Consider the following 20,383-nt stretch of genomic DNA (forward strand, 5'->3'; position numbering starts at 1 on the left):
CCCCTATCCAACATAATAGATTGTTCCCTGTGATGTAACAATCTGGGATACGATCTTCGCCTATTGGGTGTGTCTATAGAACGTAGGTGATTGGCTGTCGTTCTACCAATCAGTGACAGCACATTGTTAGTGATGACGTGGTGGGGAACCATTCTTAGAAGCAATTTCATTGGAGGATGGTCAGCGAATCAGATCTTTAGTCTCCCAGAGCGTCAAGGGAGAGGGCGGGATCAAACCTACAAAGGATTAACATCCATGAAGGCACCATTTGAGCTAGTACTATCTGCTCACAGAACGCATCGTTAGCATCCTGTACAATGGGAGCACAGAAAGATTAGTTATGATTCATAGCTTAAAGAGATTGGTCATACTGAGGATTGATGCAATCATGACAATGTGGTTAGGAACTACTGTAAATATCCACCAAAAAGCACTGACACTATGAGTCAGATGATATGACTGCAATGCATTTCATGATATACAGTGCCTTGCGAAAAAGAGGTAGAATCAGCTCACCCAGACATCGTGGAGACTCCCATAGACGACAGGTGCACGGTGAAGCCGGCCCGGCTGTGAAACTACAAAGAGAAGAAAATCCAGCACTCGTGTCCAAATTTCGTATAAAAACTTGCTTTTTTTATTCAATTCATAATAAAATGGAAATGAATCATATCCATAGAAGATAAAAAATCCCCATACAGATGAGATGTCAGGGGGGTACGCGTTTCAAGCTACATGCTCTTAATCTCAATCCACGAGAGCATGTAGCTCGAAACGCGTACCCCCCTGACATCTCATCTCATCTGTATGGGGATTTTTTATCTTCTATGGATATGATTCATTTCCATTTTATTATGAATTGAATAAAAAAGCAAGTTTTTATACGAAATTTGGACACGAGTGCTGGATTTTCTTCTCTTTGGAGTGCCTTGCGAAAGTATTCGGCTCCCTTGAATTTTTCAACCTTTTCCCACATTTCAGGCTTCAAACATAAAGATAAAAATGTTAACGTTATGGTGAAGAATCAACAACAGGTGGGACACAATTGTGAAGTTGAACGATATTTATTGCTTATTTTAAACTTTTAAAAAAAATAAATAACTGAAAAGTGGGATATGCAATATTATTCGTCCCCTTTAGTTTCAGCGCAGCAAACTCACTCCAGATGTTCATTGAGGATCTCGGAACGATCCAATGTTGTCCTAAATGACTGATGATGATAAATATAATCCACCTGTGTGTAATCAAGTCTCCGTATAAAGGCACCTGCTCTGTGATAGTCTCAGTGTTCTGTTTAAAGCACAGATAGCATCATGAAGACCAAGGAACACAACAGGCAGGTCCGTGATACTGTTGTGGAGAGGTTTAAAGACGGATTTGGTTACAAAACGATTTCTAAAGAGGTTGTTCGCTGCCCACAGCGACCTCGCTAGGAAGGTAAGTATGTGTGATGGGTGTTAGCGGTATTGTGCGCCACGGGCAGTGATTTGCCCGTGATGCAAAGGCGACGGGTAGGGTACGTTCGCTAGCGATATCGCTAGCGATATCGTAGCGTGTAAATAGGCCTTTAGACAGGCATCTAAAGTGTGCAATTTTACAGGGTTTTTTTGCAGAGGGGGGTCAGAAAGCCAATCAGTATCTGGTATGACCACCATTTTTCAGTCTCCCCTCTGCCATCTACAATGAAAACCAGGATTCATACGTGAAGAGAACATCTTTCCAACATATGAGACACCATCAAATGTGAGAATTTGCCCACTTAAGTCAGTTACAATAATGAACTGCAATCAGGTGGAGACCCCGATGAGGATGACATGCATGCAGTTGAGCTTCTGTGAGATGGCTTCTGACAGTTTGTGCACAAATTCTTTTATTATGCAAACTGATTGTTGCAGCAGCTGTCTGGGTGGATGGACTCAGATGATCTTGGAAGATGCAGGATGTTTAGGTATTGGGCTGGTGTGGTTATATCTGGTCTGCGGTCTTGAAGCCAGTTGGATGTACTGCCAATTTCTCTGAAATGCCTTTAAAGATGGCTTATGGTAGAGATTTGAATATTCAGTTCATGGGCAACAGCTCAAAACTTGCGACTTCTGTGGCATTGTGCTGTGAGATAAAACTTAACATTTTAGACTGGCCCTTTATTGTGGCCAGCCTAAACCACACCTGTGCAATAATCATGCAGTATAATAAGCATCTTAATATGCCACACCTGTGAAGTGAGGGAATGCCTAAGCAAAGGAGAAATGCTCACTTAGGCTGCTTTCACACATCCGGCTTGAGCTCTGCGGCTCAATCTGGCTGTGCAAGCTATGCAACGGATGCGGTGAAAACACCGCATCCTTTGCATAAGTTTTTTCTTTGCGGCCCGTCCGGTTTTTGCCGCTTGCGGCATGCTACTGAGCATGCGCAGTGGCAAAAACCATATGCGGCGGCCGGATACGTTTTTTGCCGCATCGCGCCGCATCCGGCCGCCATAGGCATGCATTGAAAAATGCGCCGCATCGGCCGAATGCGGCGCGTTGCGTTTTTTTTTTGCCGCACGAAAAAACGTGATAGCCAACGTTCCATCCGGCCGCCGCATCGGCTAAATCTGCCGCATGCGTCAAAAACCGGATGGAACGCAAGGCCATGCGGCACAATGCGGCACTGATTAAAGTCTATGCAGAAAAAACGCAACCGGCAGCAAAAAAAAACCGGTTGCGATTTTTCTGCAAAGTGTTGGAGTGTGCCGTATTGCAGAAACCGGAGGTGTGAAAGCAGCCTAAGGCCTCTGCCACACTCACGTGTAAAAAACGTACGTTTGCTGTAGTCCGTTTTTTGTATCCGTGTTCCGTATTTGCAGTCCGTTTTTCCCCTCCGTGTAGTGTCCGTATGCATATCGTGTGTCATACGTGTGTACGTGTGTGCGTTTTCGTGTGCGTGAAATACGTCAGTGTGTGTTCCGTGTGCAGTCCGTTTTTTGTGCGTGTTTAACATGTTTCACACATTGAGATAATGGTGATTACTTGGAATTAAATGACACATAGGTGTATGTGATTAGGACATAAATATAAGTTAACTATAAACTGTTTCCTGCTTGTATTTTGCCTTGGAGCACCTATGTGTTGTGACAAAATTTTCGCAATGCCATTATCCACGGAGGCCTTAGTGTTTTTATGTTGGATTATATCTCGTCGTTTTGGCGTTAGACGGCACATGTTGCAATATGATAATGTAAGAAGAACCAGATTGTGGGTGCATCCACTAATGATGATGCGGCCTATGCATGGTCATTTCCATACTTTATTTTTTGAGTTACGGAATTTCCCAGATAAGTTTTTTTCATACTGCCGTTTGTCAGTTGAGAGTTTTGATTACTTACTAAATATTTTACGACCTCATTTGCAACATCAGGACACTTGGATGCGGCTTTCCATTTCCCCAGAGGAGAGATTTATGGTGACTCTCAGGTATTTGTTATTTTTTATAATTTTTTGTAAATGTGTTATATTTCACATTGAAATGTGTAATTGATCTTTATTGATGTAATATCTGTTTTGAATCAATGTTTGTGTTTTATTTTGATTGCTTTAATTTAAAATAACATATTGTTAATTGTAAATCATTGTTTGTCTTGTTTTCATAGATTCTTGGCGACTGGTCAATCTTTTAGTGCTTTACATTTTGATTTTTTGTTGGGGAGATCAACCATTGCCGTTATAGTACGTCACACATGCGACATGATATGGCAACATTTAAAAGAACAAATGATGCCTCAGCCAAACAGAGAAGATTGGTTGAAAATCTCTAAGGGCTTCAAGGACTCTGTTGACTTTCCTAACTGCATAGGAGCTTTGGATGGCAAGCATTTCAGAGTTAAAAAGCCACCAAACTCTGGGTCACGTTATTTCAATTTTCATAAGTTTTTTTCCGTTGTTATTTTGGCATTGGTTGACACAGAATACCGTTTTATTTATGCAGACATTGGGGCCTATGGTAGTGCCTCAGATGCCCGTATTTTCCGTTCATCAAGATTAGCCCAACGCCTGCAAGAAAATGCATTATTGATCCCCCCACCAGTTGCCCTACCTGGTACATCTGAACCGTTGGCACCATATGTGATGGTAGCAGATGCAGGATTTGCATTATCCAAACATGTTATGCGACCATATCCAAGGAGATCCATTGATGACAGGAAACAGTACTTTAATAATCGGCTAACTAAAGCAAGACGTTATGTGGAGTGTGCATTTGGTATTTTAGCTAACAAATGGCGCATTTATCAGACAACTATTCAGTTGCAGCCAAACTTTGTGACATCTGTCCTCAAGGCTACCATAGTGCTTCACAATTTCTGTCGGATACATGAAGGAGGAACTTATGTGGATGATGAATTTCAGATAAACCATGTTGTTAATCCAACAGGTGAACCTATGTCTCATAATTCCGTGACATCTGGTTTACAAATTAGAAATTTATTTACTGATTACTTTAATTTTTTTGATGATAATAATAATAGTGATGTTTGTTAAGATTGTCATGGATTTATTTAGATAAAAATTTATTTTTTTTTCTTATACGAAAATGTGTAAATTTTTCTGAACATCTAAGAGCTTAAATCTTACTTGTATTAAAGTGAAAATGCGTTAATCATCAACTGACATTTCTGTTAACAACATGGATTTCTGAATGTTGTATGTATTTTTTTGTAAATTTCTGTGTTACTATCATGTTTTTTTTGTTATTTTAAACTTACAACATTAATAATGTTAAACCTCTATTGAAAAAATGCAATATTATTTAAAAATTTAAATAATAAAGATGATAGTTTTTTTCACAAACATATTTTTTTATTAATAATAAGCAAATTAATCCATAAAGTAATGCTGTTATTTTTTCACATCAAAATAAAAAATGAACATATTGTTCATCTTCTGTTAAATTTTACAAAATGTAAATGTTTATGGTATTCTTTCTAAAATTAAAAATATACTTTACTTACAAGAGTACATTTTCAAAAATGTGTGCATTGCTTACAATGTTGAAAAATTGTCGACCAATTAAGTTGGTCTCATGTTGGACATTGACATAGACATAATAAATGTAAACTGTGTTTTGAGAATATAAGAAGTAATCTAACCATCAAATTGGTTGGGTACAAATGTGTTCCTAAAATAAAAAAAAAAACCATGCCATCAAACATATATGTGATCCGTCACTAAATATAATCACACATGTTTTTTTTTTTTTTAAACTCAGAGTTTACACATTTTTGGAAATCCTTTTTTTTTAAAATTTTGACACATTCATCATATTTGTTGTTTGAATGTAAAGATTACCAAAAATGTGTATCATAAGTCAACAAGATCTTCTAGTGAAGTAACCTGAGTGTTGCTGAGTATGTTGTTTTGTGTGGCCTCAGAAATGGTATTTTCAGGAATGGAAGTTGTTTGCTGAACAACATTCCTATTACTAACTACAGTAGTGTGTGGAACAGTCTGTTGCATGCTTGTTTGTCCCAACACATTGCCTGTTGTTGAGTACACCTGTGGATCTACATGGGTAATTGGGTATTGTGTGTGTGTATGTTGTTGACCTTGAGGATAGTTGACTGATGTTTGTAAGTGTGGTGTAGGTAACATAGTTGAGATTGGATAATGAGGCATCATGAATGATTGTGGGTATGTTGAACCAGGAAACAAGTTAGGTAAACCACCAATATTTGTGGGTTGAGTAAAGTAACTAGTACTTGGAGTGGGTTGTAAATTCATATAGTTCATGGGTTGCTGTGAGGTAGCACTTTGTACAGTGCTTAAGGCACCAGTATTGGTTGCAACATACCCTTGTCTAATTGGTGTTGGGAATAACGTACTTGAAGCAATTGAAGGTTGACCAGATTGTTGTATTACTGGATTATTGACTATTACAGTTGCCATTGTTGTTTGTGTTGAAATTGTATTTTGATTGTCTGTTGTGTTTGGGACTGTATGTTGTTGCATAATGGTACGCCAATTTTCTATGGCCTCATATACTCTCACTGGTTCCTGTTCTGCCTGACTAGCTGACAGTAGGGTCAGCATAGCAGCACGTACACGTTCCTGCCTATCGGATGGAATTTTGGTTAAGCTAGAAGATAAAGACCGACAAAAGCGCTCGGCATCTGTTTCTGGAATTAAAGTGTTCATTATGTGAATAATGCGTGTGTCAATTATTTCCGGTAAGGATCTCATTTCCTCAGGTCTGCGGATTCTTCTTGCACATAGAGGTTGTGGTGCAAAACGTGGAAGTACATTTGTTTGTGTTGATTGTGTAGCTGGTGTGGTTGTTTGTTGTGTTGATGAGCCTTGGGTGTTGGTTTGTGCACTCTCTGTCCCACCCTCATGTGATTCAGTTGCTGCATCTTGTTGAATCTCTGGATTTTCACTGTCTTCTCTGCCAGGTTCTTGTTCTGATGCTGAGGTGGCTGTAGCAGAGGGACCTGCTGTTGGTTGATCATCTGAATCGTCTAGATTATCCTCCGTTCTATAAGAAATGAGACAACATATTACAATCTTAACATTTATATTTGTACAATTATCTTCATGAAGTAAATGAATGTTGCATTTTTTTTTTGTTTTCCTAAAAAAAAAAAAAACTTACTGTGTTACTTCTAAGATGGGTGCTAGGAAGCTTATTTGTTCATAATAAACATATCTGCGTTTGCGGCCTTGGCTGGATGAGGATGGTATAGGGTTGTACTCCCTTCGGTACTGATCACGTGCTGAACGCCAACGCCTTTTGACCAAGTCAACTGTGTAATTTAAATAAATATGTCACTTGCAACATTCACCATAAATCTGCACACATTAATTAAAATAATGTTTGCTAAATGTAATATACAATTTAACAAAATAATGTTGGCCAAATACTTTTGAGGAAAAAACATTTTTTTATATATTCTTCATTCAAAAGCATTTTTAGACATTCACACATAACAAAATAATATTTCTGATAAATTATCTTTGAAGTAATTGTCATATATATTTAAATTTTCCTTTTTTTTATAGAGCAATATCATTTGGAAAAAAATTAATAGAAATATTATTTTATTCATGTAGGTCATGATATTGAAATGTTATTTAACTAAATTAAAAAAAAATATTAAAAATAAAAAAACATGAATTGAAATTGTGATACTGCAATTAGACTAATAAAACAGGGAATTTAAAAACACATGACAGTTTAATCAGTTAATTAATTAACTTCATGAAGAATTCAAAGTCAGATTACAAAAATAAGTATACTTTGATTTTTGTTAGTTCTGAAATGTTTGGTTAACTTTTTTAAAATTTAACATGAACTCAATATATAGAGTAGTACATATACCAATTCTTCACAAAGAATTTTTAACTAAAAGACAACATAACTATAACAAAACATTCACAGTTTGTAATTATTTGAAAAATCCTAATATATATATTAAATAAATAAATATAAAAACATACAACAACTTACCATATTTAGCACGCTTTGCAGGCGAACATCTAGCCCATGCATTATTGGGGTACACTTCCTCAGCTACTTGATTCCAATGGCGGTCAACTGTCAGTCGGTCATGGTAACCATCAACACGTGTATCCCATAATGGTTGGTGAGTCTCGACAGCTGTTATCAGTTTCTCCGTGTCCACCCGTGGTGCCATTATTATATTTCGAACCCGAAATTGTGCTCAAAATATATCTTTCAATACACAGAACTACAACTGCTTGCTTGCTCACTCCTTCTGCAAATGCATAGTTAGTTTTGTGCAAACAAAATATGTTAGCTATGCCACCTGAAAATATTTGAGATTGTAACAACCTTTCTAATGAAAACACGGACACGGACCACACGGATAGCATACGGAGGCCATCCGTATCACGTACGTGTAAACACGGACCCATAGGATTTAATGGATCCGTGAGGACGTTATGCCGGTGGAAAACGGACATGTCAGCGCTTTTTCGGCACGCTCAAACGTACGCACGGAACGGACACACGCTCCGTGCGCAAACACTGACGTGAGGCTTTTTATATTAAAAATACTGTGTCAACATCAGCACGTGTCTCCGGTACGTGTAAAAAATGCCAAAAACGTACCGGAGGCACGGATGTGTGGCGCAGGCCTAACACAGATTTAGGCAAATTTGTGAACATTATTTGAAAAAAGGGCCTTTTGTGTATATATAAAAAAAGATTTTTTTAGCTCAGCTCATGAAAAATGGGAGGAGAAAAAAAAAAGGTTTGGGGTTTGTATTTTTTTTTCAGTATATATAGGCAGCAAGTTTAACAAGAAAAAAATACTTATCAGCCTGTCACAGAGTAGGCTGTATGAAAGTCCAGGTATGATGAAAGCAGCGCTGCACGAATGCTAGAAATCCAGCTTGTTACTGGGTCGAATGATGAAGGAGGAAAGGCAATCAGTAGTTTAATTAAAAAGATATATTTTTGTTATGAAAAATCACAGCTGTCATTAACCCTTATATTAATCCGATTGCCACTACACCAGGGCAATTGGGATGAGCTGGGTAAAGTGCTGGAATTGTCAATTCTTGTTTGAGGGATTTTCATCCATTCTTCCTTGGAAAAGTCGTCCAGTACTGTGAAATTTCTGGCTCATTTTGCATACACTGCTCTATTGAGGTATAGCCATAGATTTTAAATGATGTTCAAGTCAGGGGACTGTGAGGGCCATAGTAAAAACTTCACCTAGCATCCTTTTGAGGATTTTGTTGTGTGTTTAAGATCATTATGCATTTTTAGAAGCCATCCTCTTTTGAACTTCATCTTTTTTACAGATAATGCTATATTTGCATGAAGAATTTGTTGAAACTTCGTTGAATCCATTTTTCCTCCTACTAGTAAAATGTTCCTCGTGCAATTAGCTGCAACACAATCCCAAAGCATAATTAATCCACTCCATGCTTAATGGTTGGCGATATGTTCTATTCCTAAAATTCCGTGCCCTTTTTTCTCCACACATACCTTTGATCATTGTGGCCAATGAGTTCTATTTTAACCCCATTGGCTCACAGAACTTGTTTCCAAAATGCATCAGGCTTGTTTAGATGTTCTTTTGCATACTTTTGTCTCTGCATTTTATGGTGAGGATGCAGGAAAGGTTTTTTTTGATGACTCTTCCAAGAAGGCCATATTTGTGCAGATGTCTATGAACAGTAGAGTAATGTACAACAAATCCAGAATCTGCTAAGTCATCCTGAAGGTTTTTTGCAGTCAAGCAAGGGCTCTAATTTGCCCCTTTAGCAATCCTATGAGTAGCTGTCACATAAATTTTGGTTGGTCTTCCAGACCTTTTCTTACCCTTCACTGTTTGTGTTATCTGCCATTTCTTAATGACATTTCAAGCTGAGGTAAGGGCAAATTGAAAACACTTTGCTATTGTCCTATTGTCATGCCCTGACCAGCAGGACCGATACCTACTGAGCAGAGGGGGCCGGTGCCCAGCACGCGGTTCCATACGGTCTGCCCATCTCGCTGTTCTTCCTTCCATACAGGGTACTCACTAGGTCGGAGTCCTGGATCCTCCTCCAGCTCTCTGACTGTGGTCTGCTCATCCAGAAACATGCATGCATCTTCCAAGATCTTCCTTAGGCAATGCCCGCTGCATCCTGCTGTGATTTAAAGGGCCAGTACCCTGGAAATGTTTCTCAGCCTATTGCAGAGAGTCACTGGATATATAAGGTGGCCTCCCATTCTGGGAGGTGCCTGAGCAACGCCTTCCTGTCCCTAAGTGTGACGTTGCTTCTGTCAGGTCCCTGTCCCCTGTCTTGTTGTTTAACCTCGCTCTAGTTCCTAATTTCTTTACCTAGCCTCCACTCAGAGCCGGCTGTGCCTGTCTCCTGCTCATATATAACAGGATGGAGGACATAACCACCAGGATAGGGAACATATATACCAGGATATGCCCATGGTGAGGAACATGTATACCAAAAGGGGGGGACAGGTTTAGAGATATATACCAAGATATGGCCATGATAGGGATTATATACAGTTAGGTCCAGAAATATTTGGACAGTGACACAATTTTCGCGAGTTGGGCTCTGCATGCCACCACATTGGATTTGAAATGAAATCTCTACAACAGAATTCAAGTGCAGATTGTAAAGTTTAATTTGAAAATGTTACGGGGGGCTGTCTGATAATAACCGAAAGGAGTATCAGACAGTCAGGGTCCACCGTGCAAAGACTTTGCTGCAGACTATGGCAGAGTGCAATACCTCTGTTAACTCACAGAAGGATATAATAAGGAAGTAAATATAATAAGTAAGTAAAGCAATTCCTCCCTTACTTGGAGGGTGTGTGGAATGATCTCTGTTAATAATCACAGAGACAAAGGCAATGTGTGCGAAATGGCACCTACCTAGGTCCGCTCTTCTAGTGGTGCAAAAGAGACGAACAGCAGCATAAGCCGCACAAAGCTCCTACCTGCGTTCGCTCCACTAGTGTGCGAGGACACGAACCACTAGATATGGCACCTGCCTAGGTCCGCTCTTCTAGTGGTGCAAAAGAGACGAACAGCAGCGTAAGCCGCACAAAGCTCCTACCTCTGTTCGCTCCCCTAGTGTGCGAGGATACGAACAACTGCCAGACGCAGTATAAGGAACGTTACCCTAGCGGCAACGTCCACCTACGAGTAGAATCACAAGGCCCAGCCAGACCATGTGCCTCAGGCACCTGCCTATGTCCGCTCCCCTAAGAGGTAAGGATACGGACAGCAGCCAAAGCTGTAAGGTATAAGAACGCTACCCTGCCGGTAGCGCTCACCTAGCATAGACAGAGGAATGCCTAGAGGAACGCGCACAGAGCGTCTACTCATATGCATGAACCAAGAGGACTGAGCACCATGCGGCGTGTGTCAGGGTCTTATATAGACTCTGTGCCTCATCCAAGATGGAGGACACCAGAGCCAATCCGCTGCCAGAACGACAGGAGTGACGTCATGCTGGCCTATCACCGAGCAAGACGTCACAAGCACATGACCAGCGACCAATCGGCATAGAAGGTGTCAGAGACATGTGACCTCGTGTCAGCGATGATGTCACCCGCACATGTGCAATGGCTCCAAGATTGGACTTAGTCTCCGGCGCTCGCACATGTGCAGTAGCAAGAAATCTGGACTTAGTCTCCAGCGCTCGCACATGTGCAGTAGCAAGAAATCTGGACTTAGTCTCCAGCGCTCGCACATGTGCAGTAGCAAGAAATCTGGACTTAGTCTCCAGCGCTCGCACATGTGCAGTAGCAAGAAATCTGGACATAGTCTCCAGTGCTCGCAGCAACCGTAACAGTACCTCCCCCTCAAGGGCCCCCCTCCCGGCGACGCAGGTAATCGGCAACTAAGTCGGGAGCATGGACAGCCTCCTCAGGCTCCCAAGAGCGATGTTCCGGGCCATAGCCCTCCCAATCTATCAAGAAGAACCTGCGCCCTCTAACCATCTTAGAACCAACTATGGCTCGGACCTCATAGCTAGAGCGAGAGGAATCAGAGGCAGGAGAGTGCACTTCACGAGCGTGAGGTAAAATAGCCGGCTTTAGCAGTGAGACATGGAATTTGTCATGAATCCTAAGATGGACAGGTAACTTCAATTGATAGACTACAGGATTTACCTGTCGAAGAACCTCATAAGGACCCAGGAAGCGAGGAGCAAATTTGACAGAGCTCACTCTAAGTCTCACGTGTTTTGCAGAGAGCCACACAAAGTCCCCTGGAGAAAAGACAGGAGCCGGGCGACGAAACCGATCGGACACCGTCTTCATACGGTCCTTAGCTGCTTGGATCGACTCTTGAGTCCGATCCCAAACCTCTCTGGCATTAGTTGCCCAGTCGGCCACAAGAGGAGGAGGTGCAGCAGCGGGAAACGGTACCGGTACCCTAGGGTGTTGCCCATTATTGAGTACGAACGGTGTCTGCCCAGTGGCCTCAGCCAGCGAATTGTTAAGGGCAAATTCTGCCCAGGGTAGGAGGGAGGACCAGTTATCGTGGTTCTCAGCAACAAAGTGTCGAAGGTATATAATCATAGATTGATTGGTACGTTCAACCAAACCATTAGTCTCCGGATGGTATGCCGAAGAGAGATTCAACTCAATTTGCAGAAGGCTACAAAGATCTCGCCAGAAACGGGAAGTAAATTGCGGGCCTCTATCACAAATGATACGATCTGGCATCCCGTGAAGCCTAAAGACATGCTTGAGGAATAGTTTGGCTAGTACCCTGGAAGATGGGATTCTCGATAACGGTACGAGATGAACCATCCGGGAGAAATGGTCCGTAATGACCCACACAAATCTATGTCCCTGTGAACATGGAAGATCACCCACAAAGTCCATGCCTACCACCTCCCATGGTCTATCTGGCACTGGTAAAGGATGCAAGAGCCCAGCCGGTCTCTGCCGTAATGGACGGTTGCGAGCACACGAGTAGCAGGAACCGACATATCTCTTGACTTGGCTGGCTAAGTGTGGCCACCAATACCACCTCTCCAGTAACTCTCGTGTCCGCCTAATACCAAAATGCCCACCCACCTTTGAGGTGTGAGCCCATGACAGTATATCATTCTGTCGATCAGGCGGAACAAAGGTCTTGCCCGGTGGGATTTGGTCTAACGTCACAGGGGAGAGCGTATGAAAAACCCTGGAGGGAAGGATAAGACGAGGTTCGTCAATCTCTTCCTGGGTAGAAAGCATAGAGCGAGACAGGGCGTCTGCCTTGTTATTCTTACTCCCAGACAGATAGTTGATGGAGAAGTGAAAGCGGGAGAAAAACAAGGACCAGCGGGCTTGGCGAGGATTCAGACGCTGAGCGGTTTGTAAGTACGTCAGATTCTTATGGTCTGTATAGACCTGGAAAGGATGTTTCGCTCCTTCCAGCAAGTGACGCCACTCCTCCAAGGCTAATCTCAAGGCGAGCAGTTCCCTATCCCCAATGGTATAGTTTCTCTCTGCCGGTGAAAAGGTTTTAGCAAAGAAGAAACACGGCCTTTTTCTACCTGCACCGTTCTTTTGATACAAGACCGCACCAGCACCCACTGAAGAGGCATCAACCTCTAAGAGGAAGGGCTTATTCTCATCGGGTCTTTGAAGAACGGGAGCAGTTGAAAAGTGTCTTTTTACTGCCTCAAAAGCCTGAGATGTCTCAGTAGACCAGGCTTTGGGATTAGCACCTTTCTTAGTCAAGGCCACCAAAGGGGCCACCAAAGTAGAAAAATGGGGTATGAACTGCCTGTAATAATTTATGAATCCTAAGAAGCGTTGCACCGCCTTCAAGGAATGAGGTTCGGACCATTGCAGGACAGCAGAGAGCTTCGCAGGATCCATAGCCAGACCCTCTTGTGAGATAATGTAACCCAAAAAAGGCAATGAGGACTGCTCGAATACACATTTCTCGAGTTTAGCAAACAATGAGTGCTCCCTTAAACGGGAAAGGACACGAACGACATCCTGACGATGAGTCTCCAGATCAGGAGAAAAAATCAGGATGTCGTCTAGATACACCACTACTGAAGATAACAGTAAATCCCTGAACACATCGTTTACGAAGTCCTGAAATACTGCGGGTGCATTACATAACCCAAAAGGCATGACGAGGTATTCATAGTGACCGTCTCGGGTGTTAAAAGCGGTCTTCCATTCGTCACCCTTTCGAATTCGTACCAAGTTATACGCACCCCGCAGATCCAACTTCGTAAAAACTTGAGCTCCTCTCAGTCTGTCAAAGAGCTCCGAAATTAAAGGTAATGGGTATTTGTTCTTTATTGTGATTGCGTTGAGACCCCTGTAATCTATGCAGGGACGCAAATCACCCTCTTTCTTCCGAACAAAGAAAAACCCAGCTCCCGCGGGAGAGACAGACTTACGAATGAACCCCTTCTCTAAACTCTCTCTTATATAGGTCGACATGGCCTCCGACTCAGGTATCGACAGGGGGTAAACCCTGCCTTTAGGTGGAACCGAACCTGGGATAAGGTCTATGGCACAGTCATACGGCCTATGGGGTGGAAGAACCTCAGCACCCTGTTTGGAGAACACGTCAGCGAAATCCAAATAGGGTGTAGGTATGGGAGAGAGATCAGTTGATGCAACCGCAACGACCTTAGGTGGTAAGGGAAGACATCGGGACTGACATTTCGAACCCCAACTAATAATGCTGTCAGACTCCCAGTCAATGTGAGGAGCATGAGTCCGAAGCCATGGAAGACCCAGAAGGACGTCGTCTATACCCTCAGGCAAAACAAGAAAAGAAATCTCCTCTATGTGACCCTGAGACAGGGAAAGGCGCAAGGGAACTGTCCTCAATGTAATGGAGTCAGACAACATAGTTCCATTAACAACACGGACAGGAATAGGCGCCTCTAACATGATAGAGGGAATATTGTGTCCCTTTACAAATCCTGAGGACACAAAAATCCCGTCAGCTCCGGAATCCACAAAAGCCATAATAGGCCATGTATTCTCAGATAACGAGAGCTGACCTGGGATACAACACTTAGAGGGTGCAGAAGACGTCTCTAGTAACCCCCCTCTAATGGTTACTAGGCCAGGGAGTTTCCCTGACGACTAGGACACTTGTTGGCATAGTGCCCAGCCTGACGACATACGTAACATATAGGAGGACCAGACTTGCGTAGTCTGGAGAACGTATGACCTAACTCCATAGGAGTGGGAGATGTTTCAGATGCTGAGGAAGATGGTAGTGGACCCTCAACAACTGGAATAGCCCGATGCTTAGGGCGTGAGGAAGAGACCTCGAGTCTACGTTCCTTATGGCGTACATCGATCCTCGTTGCTACTGTGATCAAGTCCTCCAGAGAAGCAGGGACCTCACGAGTAGCAAGGGCATCCTTGACATAGCCTGCCAACCCTCTCCAGAAGATAGGAATCAACACCTTCTCTGGCCAATCTAGTTCTGCCACCAGAGTTCTAAAAGCAATGGCATAAGAACTAGTGGATAACGAACCCTGAGATAGATCTAACAGTCTCAGGGCCGCATCATGGGTAACCTGCGGACCCATGAATACCGCCTTAAGAGCATCAAGAAAGTCTTGATGTCTCAGAGTAACCACATCAGAGCGCTCCCATAGGGGAGTCGCCCATTCTAAGGCTTTGTCCTGAAGTAAGGAGATGATAAAGCCTACTCTGGACCTCTCCGTAGAGAAGCGAGAAGAGTTGACCTCTAGGTGTATCTGACACTGACTAATGAAACCACGACATGATCTGGCATCTCCAGAATATCTGTTTGGCAGAGCAAGTCGAGGATCATGTGCAGATGTCACCATGGTCTGAGGTTTATCCTCTATACTCTTGAGCCGTGACTCAAGTACTTGTATGTAACGGTGTAACTGCTGATATTCTGCCATAACTGCCAGACCCTTGGCTCAGTCCTAATGTTACGGGGGGCTGTCTGATAATAACCGAAAGGAGTATCAGACAGTCAGGGTCCACCGTGCAAAGACTTTGCTGCAGACTATGGCAGAGTGCAATACCTCTGTTAACTCACAGAAGGATATAATAAGGAAGTAAATATAATAAGTAAGTAAAGCAATTCCTCCCTTACTTGGAGGGTGTGTGGAATGATCTCTGTTAATAATCACAGAGACAAAGGCAATGTGTGCGAAATGGCACCTACCTAGGTCCGCTCTTCTAGTGGTGCAAAAGAGACGAACAGCAGCATAAGCCGCACAAAGCTCCTACCTGCGTTCGCTCCACTAGTGTGCGAGGACACGAACCACTAGATATGGCACCTGCCTAGGTCCGCTCTTCTAGTGGTGCAAAAGAGACGAACAGCAGCGTAAGCCGCACAAAGCTCCTACCTCTGTTCGCTCCCCTAGTGTGCGAGGATACGAACAACTGCCAGACGCAGTATAAGGAACGTTACCCTAGCGGCAACGTCCACCTACGAGTAGAATCACAAGGCCCAGCCAGACCATGTGCCTCAGGCACCTGCCTATGTCCGCTCCCCTAAGAGGTAAGGATACGGACAGCAGCCAAAGCTGTAAGGTATAAGAACGCTACCCTGCCGGTAGCGCTCACCTAGCATAGACAGAGGAATGCCTAGAGGAACGCGCACAGAGCGTCTACTCATATGCATGAACCAAGAGGACTGAGCACCATGCGGCGTGTGTCAGGGTCTTATATAGACTCTGTGCCTCATCCAAGATGGAGGACACCAGAGCCAATCCGCTGCCAGAACGACAGGAGTGACGTCATGCTGGCCTATCACCGAGCAAGACGTCACAAGCACATGACCAGCGACCAATCGGCATAGAAGGTGTCAGAGACATGTGACCTCGTGTCAGCGATGATGTCACCCGCACATGTGCAATGGCTCCAAGATTGGACTTAGTCTCCGGCGCTCGCACATGTGCAGTAGCAAGAAATCTGGACTTAGTCTCCAGCGCTCGCACATGTGCAGTAGCAAGAAATCTGGACTTAGTCTCCAGCGCTCGCACATGTGCAGTAGCAAGAAATCTGGACTTAGTCTCCAGCGCTCGCACATGTGCAGTAGCAAGAAATCTGGACATAGTCTCCAGTGCTCGCAGCAACCGTAACAGAAGGTTTGAACAAAAATATCTGATAGAAATTGTAGGAATTGTACACATTTCTTTACAAACAGTCCACATTTTAGGAGGTCAAAAGTAATTGGACAAATAAACCAAACCCAAACAAAATATTTTTATTTTCAATATTTTGTTGTGAATCCTTTGGAGCCAATCACTGCCTTAAGTCTGGAACCCATGGACATCACCAAACGCTGGGTTTCCTCCTTCTTAATGCTTTGCCAGGCCTTTACAGCCGCAGCCTTCAGGTCTTGCTTGTTTGTGGGTCTTTCCGTCTTAAGTCTGGATTTGAGCAAGTGAAATGCATGCTCAATTGGGTTAAGATCTGGTGATTGACTTGGCCATTGCAGAATGTTCCACTTTTTTGCACTCATGAACTCCTGGGTAGCTTTGGCTGTATGCTTGGGGTCATTGTCCATCTGTACTATGAAGCGCCGTCCGATCAACTTTGCGGCATTTGGCTGAATCTGGACTGAAAGTATATCCCGGTACACTTCAGAATTCATCCGGCTACTCTTGTCTGCTGTTATGTCATCAATAAACACAAGTGACCCAGTGCCATTGAAAGCCATGCATGCCCATGCATCACGTTGCCTCCACCATGTTTTACAGAGGATGTGGTGTGCCTTGGATCATGTGCCGTTCCCTTTCTTCTCCAAACTTTTTTCTTCCCATCATTCTGGTACAGGTTGATCTTTGTCTCATCTGTCCATAGAATACTTTTCCAGAACTGAGCTGGCTTCATGAGGTGTTTTTCAGCAAATTTAACTCTGGCCTATCTATTTTTGGAATTGATGAATGGTTTGCATCTAGATGTGAACCCTTTGTATTTACTTTCATGGAGTCTTCTCTTTACAGTTGACTTAGAGACAGATACACTTACTTCACTGAGAGTGTTCTGGACTTCAGTTGATGTTGTGAACGGGTTCTTCTTCACCAAAGAAAGTATGCGGCGATCATCCACCACTGTTGTTATCTGTGGATGCCCAGGCCTTTTTGAGTTCCCAAGCTCACCAGTCAATTCCTTTTTTCTCAGAATGTACCCGACTGTTGATTTTGCTACTCCAAGCATGTCTGCTATCTCTCTGATGGATTTTTTCTTTTTTTTCAGCCTCAGGATGTTCTGCTTCACCTCAATTGAGAGTTCCTTAGACCGCATGTTGTCTGGTCACAGCAACAGCTTCCAAATGCAAAACCACACACCTGTAATCAACCCCAGACCTTTTAACTACTTCATTAATTACAGGTTAATGAGGGAGACGCCTTCAGAGTTAATTGCAGCCCTTAGAGTCCCTTGTCCAATTACTTTTGGTCCCTTGAAAAAGAGGAGGCTATGCATTACAGAGCTATGATTCCTAAACCCTTTCTCCGATTTGGATGTGAAAACTCTCATATTGCAGCTGGGAGTGTGCACTTTCAGCCCTTATTATATATATAATTGTATTTCTGAACATGTTTTTGTAAACAGCTAAAATAACAAAACTTGTGTCACTGTCCAAATATTTCTGGCCCTGACTGTATACACCAGGATTAGGGACATATATACTAGGATGGACCCAGAGTGAGAAACATATATACTAGGATGGAGATTAAATGCACCAACATGGGGGACATATATACAAGAATTAGGGACATATAATGGGCCTAGGATGGGGATCATACATACCTGGATAGGGGACATTTATGCCTGAAAGGGGCCCAGGATGGGGAACATTGGTACAGAATTGGGGACATTACCTCATAACAGTGTCAGCAGCAAATCCCCCATAACAGTGCATCATGGCCACTTTTTTTGCCTCAAATTTTTCCCTATTTGACGCATTTAAATTCTCAGTGCACCTTATGGTCCAGTGCATCTTATAGTCTGAAAAATATGATACATAAAGGTACTACAACATCATTGGTTTTATCATTTGTGTAATGTTAGACTATTTTTAGCCTATTTTTAGATTGTATCAAATATTGTTATAAAAATAGGTATTCTTTGTTGTATGTCATATCTGTAGCTTGACTCAGTATTTGTAAGTAGGGATGAGCAAACCTCTGGAAGTTCAGGTTCGCTGGGTTTGGCCAGACTTTATTTAAAAGTTCTGTTCAGGACTCAAACTCAGACTTTATCAAAACTTGACCCTGGACCTCAAACCCCATATAAGTCAATGGGGACCAAAACGTTTTTGCTTTAAAATGGCTGTAAAATGGTCTTAGTAAGAGTTAGTAAAGGACTGCAAAAGGAAGCAAAATAAAGGTGAGAGTAGGACAATTGCTCTGCAAACATCTGGGAATAGGGAATACATTTAAAAAAAAAAATTCGTCTGGTCCCCCTCATTTTTGATAACCAGCCAAAGGCAAAGCTGGAGGCTGATATTATCAGGCTGGTAAGGCCCATGGTTATTTGGCCCTTCCCAGCCTCAAAATAGAGGCCGACAGCCACCCCAGAAGTGTTACACCCAATTCTGGTGCTTTGCCTGCATCTTCCCAATTGCCTTGATGTGATGGCAATCAGGGTAATATTTTTGGGGTTGATGTCAGCTGTGAATTGACAGCTGGCATGAAGTCCAGGGGTTAGTAGTGGATAAGTGTCTATCAGACACCCTCAGTGCTAACTCGGCAAGTGTAGAGTTAAAAAGCACAAACACAGAAGAAAAAAAATAGTTTTTTGAATAAAGATTCCCCCACACTCTCTCACTCACCAATTTATTAATTTTAAAAAATCCTCAAAGTTCCGACCTTTAGGCATTTATTCCTAATCCAATTGAGGAATAAATGCTGAATTATACACCCTTGTTCACCAACTTTAATTTAAAAAAATCCTTGAAGTTCCAATGTAATCCAGTGGTGTAATGTCCCACTATGCCCATCCATTCCTATGGAGCTTTGCACCTACCACTGACTGGGAGTGACCTATGGAGCCTTGTTCTGAGAACATTCTCAGAACAAGGTTCTGTAGGACATTTGTGGTCAGCGGCAGGTCTGAGCTTGAGAAATTCCAGGTCTGCTGCTTTGCATCGTTCTGAGAACATTCTCAAAACAAAGCTCCATGGGAATTGAGAGTCGTGGGACATTACACCATTGAATTACGTCGAAACTTCAAGGATTTCTTTTTAATTAATAAATTGGTGAACGAGAGAGTTTGAAGGAGACAAATAAACTTTTTCTGTGACGATCATGAAAAACTAGGCAAAGTTCCAGAATTGGCGCATCGAATATATGTGCCACTTCTGAGGTGCCTGCAGGCTGATAATACCAGCCCCCAGCTGTCTGCTTTACCTTGGCTGGTTATCAAAAATAGGAGGGACTCAACTCTGTTTTTTAGAATTATTTAAATAATTAATTTATATAAAATGATGTGGGGTACCCTTTATTTTTGATAACCAGCTGTGTGTTTTACATGCGCTGGTTATACAAAATAGGTGGCGCCCCAAGTCATTTTTTTTTTTTTATTGATTTTGTTCACAGCAGTATACAGGCATCTTCTTAATGCAATAAAGATTGTTGACAAACTTTCAACAAACATTATTAGCATACAAACTGCACCCAAACTCTAAACTCAAAAGTCTATGTACAAGTTCGAGCTCCGAAACCCAGGGTCCGGTATGAAACTAGGAGTGGCACAATTAGAGGAAAAGTATAATAGAAACACGTTACCACTTCTGAATTTTTTACTCACTCCGTGTTCTGGCTACAAATACACAGGTTAAAAAAGTCACCAAATACTTAATGAGTGCTGTGCAAATGAGCTAAAAGAAGTGTGTAAGAATTTTATTTTTTAATGTTTTCACTTTATAATAAAAAGTTTATTTATTAGGATAAAA

This window comes from Anomaloglossus baeobatrachus, chromosome 1 (assembly GCF_048569485.1).
Source record: "Anomaloglossus baeobatrachus isolate aAnoBae1 chromosome 1, aAnoBae1.hap1, whole genome shotgun sequence".
Taxonomy (NCBI): Eukaryota; Metazoa; Chordata; class Amphibia; order Anura; family Aromobatidae; genus Anomaloglossus; species Anomaloglossus baeobatrachus.